Here is a 14,225-nt window from a genome sequence, read left to right on the forward strand (position 1 = left end):
ACTACAAACTCAATATTCTAATCAGATGACCATAAAAAGAAACTGCAAGGAACAAAAAAGTCTATGAGAGATGGAAATGGAAGAACTCAAGAACACAATCTTATAAAACTGTTTTTGTACTTCAAATTTTAACCTTGAGCTGCAGGTGCTTATACTTGATCTGACTATCATAATAAAGACTTTGGGTACTGTGAAAATAGACCTTTTACCAAGTCACAGATACATATATATATATGTATATATAAGACTTGAAAATTTAACATCAAAAGGATAAATGACCAAATTGAAAATGGGAAAAATATACGTTGCCATTTGTTGTTTTTCAGTCATGAAGTTGTGTTTGACCCTTTTTGACCCCACAGACAGTAACATGCCAGGCTCCTCTGTTCTCCACTATCTCCTGGAGTTTGTTCAGATTCATGTCCACTGAGTCAATGATGCTATCTAGCCATCTTATCTCTGTAACCTCCTTCTCTTCCTGCCCTCAATCTTTCCCAGCATTATAAGTTTTTCCAGTGAGTCGTCTCTTTGTATCAGGTGTCCAAAGTACTGGAGCTTCAGCCTCAGCATCAGTCCTTCCAATGAATATTCAGGGTGGATTTCCGTTAGGATTGATTGTTTGATCATCTTGCAGTCCAAGGGCCTCTCAAGAGTCTTCTCCAGGACCACAACTCAAAAGCACCAATTCTTCAGCCTTTAGCTTTCTTTATGATCCAACACTCATGTCCATAAATAACTACTGGAGAAACCATAACTTTTGACTGTATGGACCTTTGTTGGCAAAGTGGTGTCTCTGCTTTTAAATGTCTAGGTGTGTCTAGGTTTGTTATAGCTTTCCTTCCAAGGAGTAAGTCTCTTCATGGCTGCAGTCATCATATGCAATGATTCTGGAGACCAAAAAAAGAAAATCTGGCACTGCTTCTACTTTTTCTCCTTCTATTTGCCATGAAGTGATGGGTCCAGATCCTATGATCTTAATTTCTTGAATGCTGAGTTTTAAAGCCAGCTTTTTAACACTCTCTTCTTTCATTGTCTTCAAGAGGCTCTTTAATTCCTATTCAATTTCTGCAATTAAAGTGATGTCATCTGCATATTTGAGGTTGTTGATATTCAAATAAGACAAATCCATAGAGACAAACAGCAAATTAGTCATTGACTAGGGCTGATGTGTGTGTGTGTGTGTGTGTGTGTTCAGTCTCTTCAGTCATATCTGACTGTTTGTGACCTCACGGACTATAATCCAACAGGTTCCTCTGCCCATGGGATTTTCCAAGCCAGAATACTGGAGTGGGTTGCCATTCCCTCCTCCAGGGGATCTTCCCAAACCAAGGATTAAAGGGAGAAATGAGGATTGAACACTTAATTAATACCTTAAATGACTGTTTAATAGGAACATGGAATAATGGAGATATTCTGGAACTAAACAGTGGAACAGTTGCACAACATTATAAAGAAACAAAATATCATTGACTTGTATTCTTTAAAATATATATTTTACAATACACCAAAACTATCAACCCCATTTCCCTCTGGCTTAGAAAAGTAAGAGGTATGATCATCCTTCAACCTGCATGGAAAGTTAAACTTAAAACTTGATAATAATCTGTTTTTAATAAAAATTCCATGAATCATCTTACTTATTTTAAACTTATTTATTTATTTCTTACTTATTTTAGGTTCTGCAATAATGAATGTTTAGTTAGTAATTATTTATAATCTATAGAGCCTGAAGATTTCATCCAGAGCACTGACTTTGCAAGTGAAAATAACCCTGAATGAACTAGATGACAGCTAATCACATTGGAAGCCCAACTGTCCACCACTTTGTCCCTTGAAAATTGATATATCTTTTCATTATATTTGGACATTTGGAATATTGTCATGATTTTTTAAGAGTAATTAGTTACATGAGATAAAAATGATGAGCTTGTTTCTGTGAATAATACTTGAGATATGTGACATACAAAAATAGAAGGCCAAAGTAAAATTTTTTAAACAGGATGTTATTAAAATATTTTACTCTCTCAAGATTAAGGGAAGCAAAACACACAATCTTTTTGCCTTTTTATACTGAAAAAATATTATGTGTTACTTCCCTTAATCTTGAGAACTAAAAATAACCTCAGATACACAGATGACACCACCCTTAAGGCAGAAAGTGAAGAAGAACTAAAGGGCCTCTTGATGAAAGTGAATGAGGAGAGTAAAAACGTTGGCTTAAAACTCATATTCTAAGTGAGTTTTACAAAACTAAGATCATGGCATCTGGTCTCATCGCTTCAAGGCAAATAGATGGGGAAACAATGGAAACAATGACAGACTTTATTTTCTTGGATTCCAAAATCACTGGAGATGGTGACTGCAGCCATGAAATTAAAAGACACTTGCTCCTTGGAAGAAAAGCTTGACCAAACTAGACAGCATATTAAAAAGCAGAGACATTACTTTGCTGACAAAGGTCTGTCTACTCAAAGCTTTGGTTTTTCCAGTAGTCATGTATGGATGTGAGAGTTGGGCTATAAAAAAAGCTGAGTGCTGAAAAATTGATGCTTTTGAATTGTGGTATTGGAGAAGACTCTTGAGAGTCCCTTGGATTGCAAGGAGATCAAATCAGTCAATCCTAAAGAAGATCAGTCCTGAATATTCATTGGAAGGACTAATGCTGAAACTGAAATTCATATACTTTGGCCACCTGATGCAAAGAACTGACTCATTGGAAAAGACCCTGATGTTGGGAAACATTGAAGGCAGGAGGAGACGGGGATGACAGAGGATAAGATGGTTGGATGGAATCATTGACTTGATGGACATGAGTTTGAGCAATCTCCAGGAGTTGGTGATGGACAGGGAAGCCTGGCAAGCTGCAGTCTATGGGATCACAAAGGGTTGGACATGACTGAGTGACTGAATTGAACTGAACTGAACTGAAAACTCACAATTTAACTTTCTGCAATATCCCCCAAAAAAGGTTATGTCAAGTTAGCTAAGGACTTATGATTTCAAAAACTTTGCCAAGACTCATTTTAACTATCCTCTTCAAGTGTCAAATATGCCTAAATTTTATTTGTTTTGATAGTGCTAATTTCTCATTTATTTTACTTAACTTCAAAATATTTCTTTCTGTTTAATAGAAATTTTTCAGAACATGCAAAAGAAACAGTCAAATAACCCTGAAGAAGAGGGGAATGGAAAGCAGAGGAAGGAAAAGAAAAATCAGTCAATCAAACAAAAATGTATATTAAAAATACAGAACTGATCTCAAGTAAATCAATAATCATATTAAATAGGAATCATTATAAAAAGTCAATTAAAATAAAAACATATCATAGTGGGTAAAAAAGACACAGCTCTATGCTTGTCTATGGGAAATTTGCTTTATTTATTTATTTATTTTTTTAGTTTTATTTTTTTTTCCTTTTGTTTTTATTAGTGGAGGCTAATTATTTTACAATATTGTAGTGGTTTTTTGCCATACATTGACATGAATCAGCCATGGATTTACATGTGTTCCCCATCCCGAACCCCCTTCCTACCTCCCACCCCATCCCATCCCTTTGGGTTGTCCCAGTGCACCAGCCCCGAGCACTTGTCTCATGCATCCAACCTGGACTGGCGATCTGTTTCGCCCTTGATAATATACATGTTTCGATGCTGTTTTCTCAGATCATCCTACCCTCGCCTTCTCCCATAGAGTCAGCAAAACTCATAGGCTAAAGTTAAAAGAAAGGAAAATAGTACACCATACAAACACTTGATTTGCTATATTAGTGTAATATAGTATAGAAATAAACTAAAAGCTTATTACCACAACTAAAGAGGGACACAAATAAGCCACAACTAAAGACGGACACAAATAATGATAAAACAGTCAATTAACTAGGAAGAAATAAAAACCCAAAATATATAGAGAGCTTCAAAATAGATTAAGCAAAACTGACAGACAGGACTGAAAAGAGATGTAGAAAATCTCACAATCACAGCTAAGAGTTTTAACATTCCTCTGTTAGTATAAATTATGATTATAAATATTAGTAGTTACAAATTTCATAACATTGAAGAATTGATCAACGCTATAAACCAATTGAATCTAGTTAACATGTACAGAGCAATTCCCCCAAAGACAGCAGAATACACTCTCCTTTCAGGTGTACATTGAACATTCACCATGAATGGTCATATTTAGGGCATAAAACAAATCATAAATAAATAAAATATAATTTATACAAAGCATATAACTATAGAATTAACCTAGAAATCAATAATTGAATAATAAAAGAAAATCTTCAATCACTTGGAAATTACAAAGCATACTTCTAAATAATCCACAATTCACAGAAAAAGTCTTAAGGAAAATTTAAAATTATTTCAAACTGAACAAATTGATATATATCTAAATTTATATGATGCAGCTAAAGCAGTACTTAGTGGGGAATGTATAGGATTAAATTCTCATACCAGATAAGGAGTAGGGCTTTAGAATTCTCTTAAGAAATGAGAAAACATGAACAAAATAATCCTAAATCAAATATACTGGTAAGATAAAAAGACAAAAGTAAAATCACTGACATAAAAAAAGAGAAAAATCAAATAAACCAAGTCTTTGAAAAGACTTATGAAGCTGATAAACATCTAGCAAGTCAAACACCCACACACAAAAGTAAGATGACATAAATGACAATAGGAAAAATGAAGAAAAGGATATAACTACAGGCCCTGCAGTCATTAAAAATTCAAAAGGAGAACTCTACTAATATTTCAACAAATTTGAAAACATATTAATGAATCAATTTCCTAAAATGACAAGCTATCAAAATTTACCCAAAATAAAATAAAATGAAGTGAGCATTCTTACAGTGGGCTTCCCCAGTGGTTCAGCTATAAAGCGTCAGCTTAGAATGGAGGAGACTCAGAAGACTCAGGTTCGATCCCTGGGTCAGAAAGATCCCCTGGAGGAGGGCAGACAACCGACTCCAGTATTCTTGCCGGGAAATTTCCATGGACTGAGGAGCCTGGGGGGCTACAATCGATGGTGTTGCAAAGAGTTGGACATGACTGAGCATGTACACATACATATACATACATATTCTTATATTATTAAACTAATTAAATTAATAATTCAATGTTTCTAGAAATGTCTAGATCCATTGGTTTAATTTCATTCAGTTTTTAAAATTAAAAAAGAATTAATACAAAGTTCATAAAATTATCTTATAGAAGGAATAAGAAGAAAGGACATTATCTATCTTATCAGGCCAGAATGACAGCGATAACAAAATCAGTAAAAAAGCATATCAGAAGGAAGAGAGAGAGGGAAAGAATAGAACAATATCTCTCATAAATGTAGATGCAAAATTCTTAGCAAAACATTAACAACTCGTATACTTAGAAATATATAAATAGAATAATACACCAAAGGATCAAGAGGGTTTTATCTCAAGATTTCTGGGCTGAAATAATATTCAGAAATCTGTCAGTTTAATTCAGTCTAAAGAAGAAAAGCTACATGATCTTATCAATTAGTACAGAAACTATTTAGCAAAATAAAACATTGATTCATAATAAAAACTCTCAGGAAACTAAAAATGTAAGGGAACTTTCTCAACATACTCATTAATGAAAAGCAATGCTCTCTCACTAAGGTTAGGAACAAGTGAGAATGGCCACTCTTCATATGACTATATAGCATCATAATGAATATCTTATACAATGCAATTTTAAAAAAGCATTAAAAATAAAAGGATTACAGATTACAAAAGCACAAATAAGGTATTCTATATTTGTAGGTTGTCTATATAGAATGTGATTGACTATATAGAATGTGATTATTTTATAGAAAACACTAAAAATTCTGCATACATCAACAATCTGGTAAAATACATCACTTGTATAAAACAACTATTGGATAATACATCAGTTTAGCAATGTTGTAAGATACCACCTCAACACACAAAACAAATTTAATTTCTATAAAGGAACATAATACAATTAGAGGAAAACTAGGGTTTTTTGTTTTTAATTCACTAACAGTAACTCTAAAGCAAGAAATAGTGAAATACAAATGTATCAAGTACATACAGATATTATATATTGAAAACTACAAAACACTAATGAAGATAATGAAGACAGAAATACATACTATATTCATGGACTGGAAAACTTAACATTTCAGATTTCCCAAAATTAATTTACAGATGAACTACTACTAAATAAAATTTTGTGTAGATGTATACAAGATGACTTTAACTATATTTGCAAAGGCAAAAGCACTAGAATAAGAAAACTAACTTTGAAAAATAAGAATATTGTAATCATGCTCTGATTTGTAAGGCTTACTGTGAAACTACAACTGCTTATGTGCTATTTGAGAAAGGATTAAAGCATAGATTAATGGAAAAAGTAAATCCCCAAAACATAATCACACAGCATGGCCAATTTATTTTTGGCAAGTATGCAATGCAATGAAGAAAGAATGGTCTTTTCAATAAATGATGTTGACAATTTGGACACTCATATACAAAAACAACAACAAAAATAAAACAAATAGGCAGAAACTTCACCCTCATTCTCACATCTTACACAAAATTAAAGCAAAATGTATCATTTAAAAATCTTACAAGTTTTAAATTCACAGAAGAAAATATAGAAGAAAAGCTTTATGGCCTGGATTAGCCAAATAATTTTTTGATTTGACAAAAAGCAGTGTCATGAAAAAGAAATATGACACATTGTGCTAATTAAAACTTTTTATCTATAAAAGACATTGTAAAGACAGTGATGTATAAATATAAACTGAGATAAAATATTTGCAATTCTATAATATTTGAATTAAATATCTAACTTGTACTATGATTAGCACTCCCACGTCCCCAATTAAAAATTCAGGAACCAAATACTATGTGGTTTATATACTATGTGACTACTATACAATTCATTATATATGACTTTTCCTCTTTGAATATCATTCATGACTCATGTTACTTTTCTCTGGCCTTAACATTACATCTCAGCTACTCTGGGAAGATCTGTGATAATCTGTAGAGAATAATTTTATTAGAAACCAAAATATTGGTGGTGGTGCTACAACACATGTCACTTAAAGTAGAAAGGAATGATTCCAGAGAAGAGGCTGCTTTAAGTCACTGTGCAAAAAACACTAAATATTGGAAATGTCTTGAATTTTGTTTTTAAGATCTTGAAAAATTCTGAATGTACAGTGTAATTAGATCTTCCTTTGTGACTCAGACAGTAAAGAATCTGCCTCCAATGGGGGAGACCTGGGTTAGATTCCTGGGTTGGGAAGATCCCCTGGAGAAGGGAATGGCTACCCACTCTGGTATTTTTGCATGGATAATTCCATGAATAGAGAAGCCTGGAGATCTACAGTCTATGGGGTTGCAAAGAGTTAGACAAGACTGAGTGACTAACATACATGGTGTAATTAAGTTTATTTTTACCTACTCTAGAAAGAAGAATCTATTATCTCATTCAATTTCCTTGGATGTTCCAGAGTATATATTGTCATATAACAAATAATGTTGGTGGAATGTAAATTGACAAAGCCACTATGAAAGACAGTATGGAGATTCCTTAAAAAGCTAGGAATAAAACTATCACATGACCCAGCAATCCCACCACTAGGCATACACCCTAAGGAAACCAAAATTGAAAACAAACAAACAAACAAAATAAAACACATGTACCCCATTGTTCATTTCAGCACTATTTACAATAGCTAGGACATGGAAGCCACTGAGATGTCCATCGACAGATGAATGTATAAGGAAGTTGTGGTACATATACACAATGGAATATTACTCAGCTTTAAAAAAGGACCAGACTTGAATCAGTTCTAATGAGGTTGATGAAACTAGAGTCTATTATACAGAGTGAAGTAAGTCAGAAAGAAAGATAAATACTGTATATACACAGAATCTAAAAAGATATTACTGACAATCTTACTTGCAGGGTAGCAGAGGAGACACAATTGTTTTGGACACAGTGGGGGAAGGAGACAGTGGGATGAGATGAGAGAATATCATTGAAACATATACATTATCATATGTAAAACAGATAGCCAGTGGGACTTTGATATATGACACAGGGAAGCCAAAGCCAGTGCTCTGTGACAACCTAGAGGGGTGCTATGGGGAGGGAGATGGGAAAGAGCTTTGAGAGGGAAGAGATACATGTATATTTAATGCTGATTCATGATGATGTGTGGCAGAAACTATCACAATATTATAGAGCAATTACTCTCTAATTTAAAAAAATAAATAAAATATTAAAAAAAATTGTAAAAGCAAAACCAAAAGAAAACACTACTGTATGTTACTCTCAAAAAGTGAAGTATCCATTTATTTCTGTCTTTCCACTACTTTTTCCAAATGCCCTAAAGCTAGTTCTTCAGTGTGTGGTGCTGATTAACTTCCTGGCTCTTATGCACAGTTCCATCTGAGATAAGATGTCTAGTCCGACATGATAAGCAGGGTTTCGGAAGGCCCGATGCTGGAGGGAGAAGGAGAAACAAGACATAAGAGTTCAGTGAAAGGCGAGGATCGGGGACCAACACCGCTCCAAGGTGAGGGTGCCGAAACTGAATCCACGCCAGCTTTATTATGCTCTCAGCCATGAAGGAAAGAATGTGCAGGGAGTTGAGCTATAACTCCTGTGGCCCAGGAACAGTAATCAATAACAAACCAGTAACTAAGACTAATATTCTTATCTATAGCTTTTCCTCCAGATACATAAAACATGTGACTCTGAAAGGCCAGTTGGGAAACAGTCTGGGGTTGGTTTTCCAACCGCAGGATCATATCTTGTTTTAAAGATTATGAACTGCTCCCTCTGGACTTGTTCCAAGAGTCTCATGCCCTGAAGCATCCAGTTTATCAATAATTATGAATTCCTGCTACCGCCCTTTCCAGGGCCTGTTTTTCTTCTATTCTTCCTGTCTCCTAAAATAAGAAGTCAGAATTTTTATTAATCTTAGCAAAACAGATCTGGTAGGTGAATTTTGCAAGGATTTCAAGGTAGCATGCAAGTTAAAGCCAAAATGCCATAGTTTGTAGAGTTAAGATGAGAAATCAGGTTTACCCAATCCTTAAGAAAGTTTGATAGTGAGGGGGATGATAGAAATATAATGAAGATAATCTAGTAGAAAGTGAGAGGTTCAAAAGAAAGATCATGAATAATAATTAGACTTTCTCACTGAATGTCCTAATGAAATAGAACCTTGGGTATTAGAATATTATGCTTAGAAATAAGCACAATCAATTTTTTAGTTGTGAAAAGAAGGCAATCTAAAAACACAGGTGCCACATAGGTAATTTATTTTTTGGTGAAGATGTATTGAAGAGTCTTTATTTGATGGCTTCTGTTTTGTATGTGATATAAAAGATCAGATGGGAAGTTTTAGAATTGCAAAGAAATTTCAAAACAGCTACTAAGAAGAAAGAAAAGTGAGATCTAAGTAAGAAAATATGTTAGATTACTGAACTGTTTGCAAAAGGCCCAAATGATTTTCCTGTCATCTATGCAGACTTATTAATTACGGAGGAGACAATTTTTCTTAAGGAAACATGCAGAGACAAAAAAATTAATTTGTGGTGGGATTGCACATTATAGCATAACATAACATGTATTAGCATAGCATAACATCCCCCAAATTAACTTAATAGTTTTGTTTCTAATTGAACAGAAAAGAAAAATAATAAAAATATACATGGATGAAAAACTGTAACAAAGAATGCATATCAAAAACTGAGCAATTTTTGTTACCATTAGGACATAAACTCTAGTGAAGGCAAGAGTTTGTTTGTTTGTTTGTTTTTCCATTAAAACATGCCTGATATTTATTAAAAAAAAAAAAAAAAAAAAGATGGGATGGGGAGGGAGGTGGGAGGGGGGTCAGGATGAGGAACACATGTATATCCATGGCTGACTCATGTCAATGTATGGCAAAAACCACTACCATATTGTAAAGTAATTAGCCTCCAACTAATAAAAATAAATGAAAAAAAAAAAAAGAGAAAAAAAAACTAGGCATGTGCTATAAATTAATATTTATTTCATGTGCTAAATGATAGGACACAATTGAAAATGAGTGAATGCACCTGTGTTCAAGGGGATGATATGTGCCTTGCAATTATTCTTAATGCATTTATTTTATGAACTTAATTTGATTGAGTTTTCTATACTATAATGATAGTTAATAAATGCTGTGAGCAGTAGTGATGTAAAAAGTTGAAACTCAAATTTCTTGATTGTTAGAGATGATAAATAACAGAGTTTCCAAGATATATAACATTTTAAGAAGCAATATGTTTGGGAGAAGAAATATTAAATTTATGACATGAACATAAGAATTGATGTGTGTTATACACTAATGCTGGGAATAACTATAGCAGTTAATGAATTAGAAAAGAAAATGCCATGTACATATATTGTTTTTCTTCACCTGATTAGAAAATATGTTACACTAGGATAAAAAGTATGTTATTAAAAAAACAATAATAATGCTTCTGTATACAGTATTTAATGGCTTCCCTGGTGTCTCAGCTGGTAAAGATTCCATCTGCAAAGCGGGAGACCTGGGTTCCATCCCTGGATTGCGACGATCCCCTGGAGAAGGGAAAGGCTATACACTCCAGTAATCTGGCCTGGAGAATTCCATAGACTGTACAGTCCACAGGGTCACAAAGAGTAGGACACAACTGAGCGACTTTCAGTTTCACTTTTCACAGTATTTACAGCAATGAACTTTGGGCCTTTAGAAAATGTATTTAAATTTATAAATGTGAAGATATTATTGAATAATTTCTAGAGCTTGCTTTGTGTTTTATGTCCTAAAGTAAAACTTCATTTTAAGGATGTAGTTGTTTCATAATTCAAAATCAACATTTAACTCAAAAAATATGTTTGAGTGATTTTTGTTACCATGTTTGTTTATTTTCTTAATAAAGCTTTATCCTTACAAGGACAGAGTATATTTCTAATTATTTAATAATGTATCACCAATACTTAGTTCAAGTGGAAAATAGTAGGTATTCTTAAATATTTTTAATGGATAAATAAAATAAGTCAATTGTATTTAGGTTATTTTACTCTTCTAGGTGTTTTATAATTTCAAAGTAATGTACTCCTTAATAATTAAACTCTGTTGGCATCTGATTTGTTTGAATGTACTCAGCTTTCAGTATTTTGATAAAACAGCTATGACATAATTCAGCAGGTTCTTCAATATATTTTACATTTTACATCATTATAGTATGCTGAAAATTTAGTTCATAAAATTATATTTATAACTTTAATGAAAATACCAAATGAATTTTAAATATACACATTTAAGTATTCTAAGTGCAATTTTTCCTTCATCATAGCCAGAGGGAGAATTTCCAAATACACTGATGTCTGATTCTTCTAATACATAATGCTAAATTAAATTCTTGAAATCTATAGTCATTCTTTCTGTTCAGTGAGATGATTTAATATTTAGTGTCCCAGTACTTTTAAAAGTCTAGTAAAAGTCTTGAATGTATCTTTGTTCATTCATTTCCCCTCCAGGCTTTAGAAAATGACTATAGCAAAGCATTCAAATAAGTCATTGTGTTTAATTATTCAATAGATATTTATGGAACACTATTATGTGTCAGCAATGAGATAGGAATTAAGAAAAAGTCAAAAAAGAGAGTAAGTCATGCTCTTTGTCCTTGGCATGTATTCAATCTCACAGGCAAGAAAAGCACGTGATGAAGTAGTGCAATCCATTGTAATGAGTAATGAAAGAAGGACACAGGAAAAATAATCTTAGCATCATCTCTTGATGGGTAGGGTAATATTTATACATATCCGTGAAAGATTAGGATGTTAGTGAGAGAAAAAGGAGAAGAGTAATAATGCTGGGAGGCAGCAAGTACAGAGACATATAAGGGGAAAAGAATATCAGTCTTTGAAAGTCCCAGCGTATCTTTTAATAAGGTTGAATAAGATGAGGAGAACCACATTAGATGATTTTTAAATTATGTAATTTTGAAAGATATCATAGGCATCCAAAGGAAATGAAATCATTATTTTGAAGAGATATCAGTACCCCCATGTTCATTGCAGCATTATTCACAGTAGCCAAGTATGGAAACAAGTGTCTACTGATGGATGAACAAATAAAGGATATATACATACATATATATAGTGTGTATACACATTACAATATCATTGTCTTAACATAAAAAGGAAATACTCCCATTTGCAGCAGCACAGATGAACCCAGAGGGCATTACGCTAAGTGAACTAAGCCAAGCAGGGAAGACAAATACTGTATGGTATCACTTAAATGTTGAATCTAAAAACAAAAGTTGAACACAGAATCACAGAGCAAAAGAGTAGAATGGCAATTGTGAGGTTGTCAGGGTCTGGATGTTTTGTAATAAGGACAAAAGGGCTCAAACTTTCAGTTAAAAGATGAATAAGGTCTGCGTAGATAAGTACAAGATGTTGACTATAGTTATTGTACTAGATTGAATAATTTAAATTTACTAAGAGAATTGAACTTGAGTTTTCACACCCCTCCCTGGTGGCTCAGACGGTAAAGCGCCTGCCTACCATGCAGGAGACCCAGGTTCAATCCCTGGGTCGGGAAGATCTCCTGGAGAAGGATATGGCAACCCACTCCAGTGTTCTTCCCTGGAAAATCCCATGGATGGAGGAACCTGGTAGGCTACAGTCCATGGGGTCTCAAAGAGTCAGACATGACTGACCAATTTCACTTTTCTCACACCCCTAAAAAAGTAAATATTTGAGGTGATAGATATGTTAACTAACTAGATGGTGAGAATTTTTTCACAATGCAAATATATATCATATTATCATGTTATGCATTTTATATTGCAATTTTGTCAATTATACTTCACTAAAGCTAAAAACAGAGCATTATATGCACATAGTGACATTCTTTCCACCAATTACTATAACATTTCCATTTCTAGCAGCAATGTAGCTAAGTTCCAGCTCTCCCACATCTCTGTCATCATTGATATTATTAATCATTTTAATTTTAGCCACTGAAGTCCCTGTGCATTGGTATCTCATTGTAGTTTTAATTTGTTTCTCTAATTGCTGATCATGTAGCAATCTTTTTCACATTTGACATATATATAGAGAGAGATATAGATATAGTATTTAGTTTTAACTTAATATTCTGAATAGAAGAATTTTATCAGTACATGTTTTACAAATATTTCGATCTGTGGCTTACTCTTTCATTACCTTAAAAAGTTTCTTTTAATAAATATAACTTTAAATACCTAATGAAATACAATTTATCTTTTAAAATTATGGCTTTTTTTCATATCTGATAAATGTTTGCCCAATATGGCATCACATCACAAAGATCCCCTATGATTATTTTTGGGAAGGTTTACTTTTTTAGGTCTTCATTTAGGTATAGCATCCATGTTAAATTAAATTATGTATATGGAATGCAGTAAGGTTTGAAGTTTTTTATTTACATGGACATCTAATATTTATCACCTCCTGTTGAAATACTAGCATACTTCTCCCCAGTGAATTATCTTGACAATTTTGTCAAAATTTAATCAATGTTTTAAGTATGGGCATATTTCTGGTCTACCTATTCTGGCTTATTGGTCCATATGCTTTCTATATTATACCATGCATGTTATTCAGCCACCCAAATCTATCTGTGTAAACACAAAACTTTACTGCATACTCTAATATATTTTTGGTAATATCCTGATTGCAGAAAAATCCACAGTGACTGGGTTTTCACAATTAGCCCAATGTATCAGTTTTTTAAATGTCTTATTACATATGTATGAAGTTATATTATATATTTATATATAACATAATTAAGTATTATTATCTCCATGTTGTATATTAGGAAAAAATACATAGTTTGATGTCAAACTTTGCTAGATGGAAATACTACTTTGTCAATTAATTCTTATTTGCCATTGGTATGTACTTTATTTAGATGCTCTACTTTTGATCTGTAGAACTCAATCTCAAAGGATCATGATAAAAGTTATATAGCATAAAAATATAGAATGTAGGGTTTACTTTTACTTGCTGAAGTTTCCACAAATGGATAAAACAAGGAATGTTTTTCCCATCATATACTAAAATTAATGTTTTTCTTTTTGTTTTTCATGCTACACTTACTATTCATATTAGCGTGTTAGCACTCTAAGGGATGAACCCAGCTTCTGTTT

At 33.0% G+C, this 14,225-nt stretch overlaps 1 non-coding gene across 1 annotated transcript; it reads left to right on the forward strand.

Annotated features, from left to right (window-relative positions):
* The first annotated feature begins 12,562 nt into the window (after positions 1–12,562).
* TRNAG-ACC lies at positions 12,563–12,634 on the forward strand. Its single transcript has one exon. It is a non-coding gene; the product is annotated as a tRNA-Gly (tRNA).
* The last annotated feature ends 1,591 nt before the right edge of the window (positions 12,635–14,225 follow it).

Source organism: Cervus elaphus, chromosome 30 (genome assembly GCF_910594005.1).
Source record: "Cervus elaphus chromosome 30, mCerEla1.1, whole genome shotgun sequence".
In the NCBI taxonomy this organism is placed as follows: Eukaryota; Metazoa; Chordata; class Mammalia; order Artiodactyla; family Cervidae; genus Cervus; species Cervus elaphus.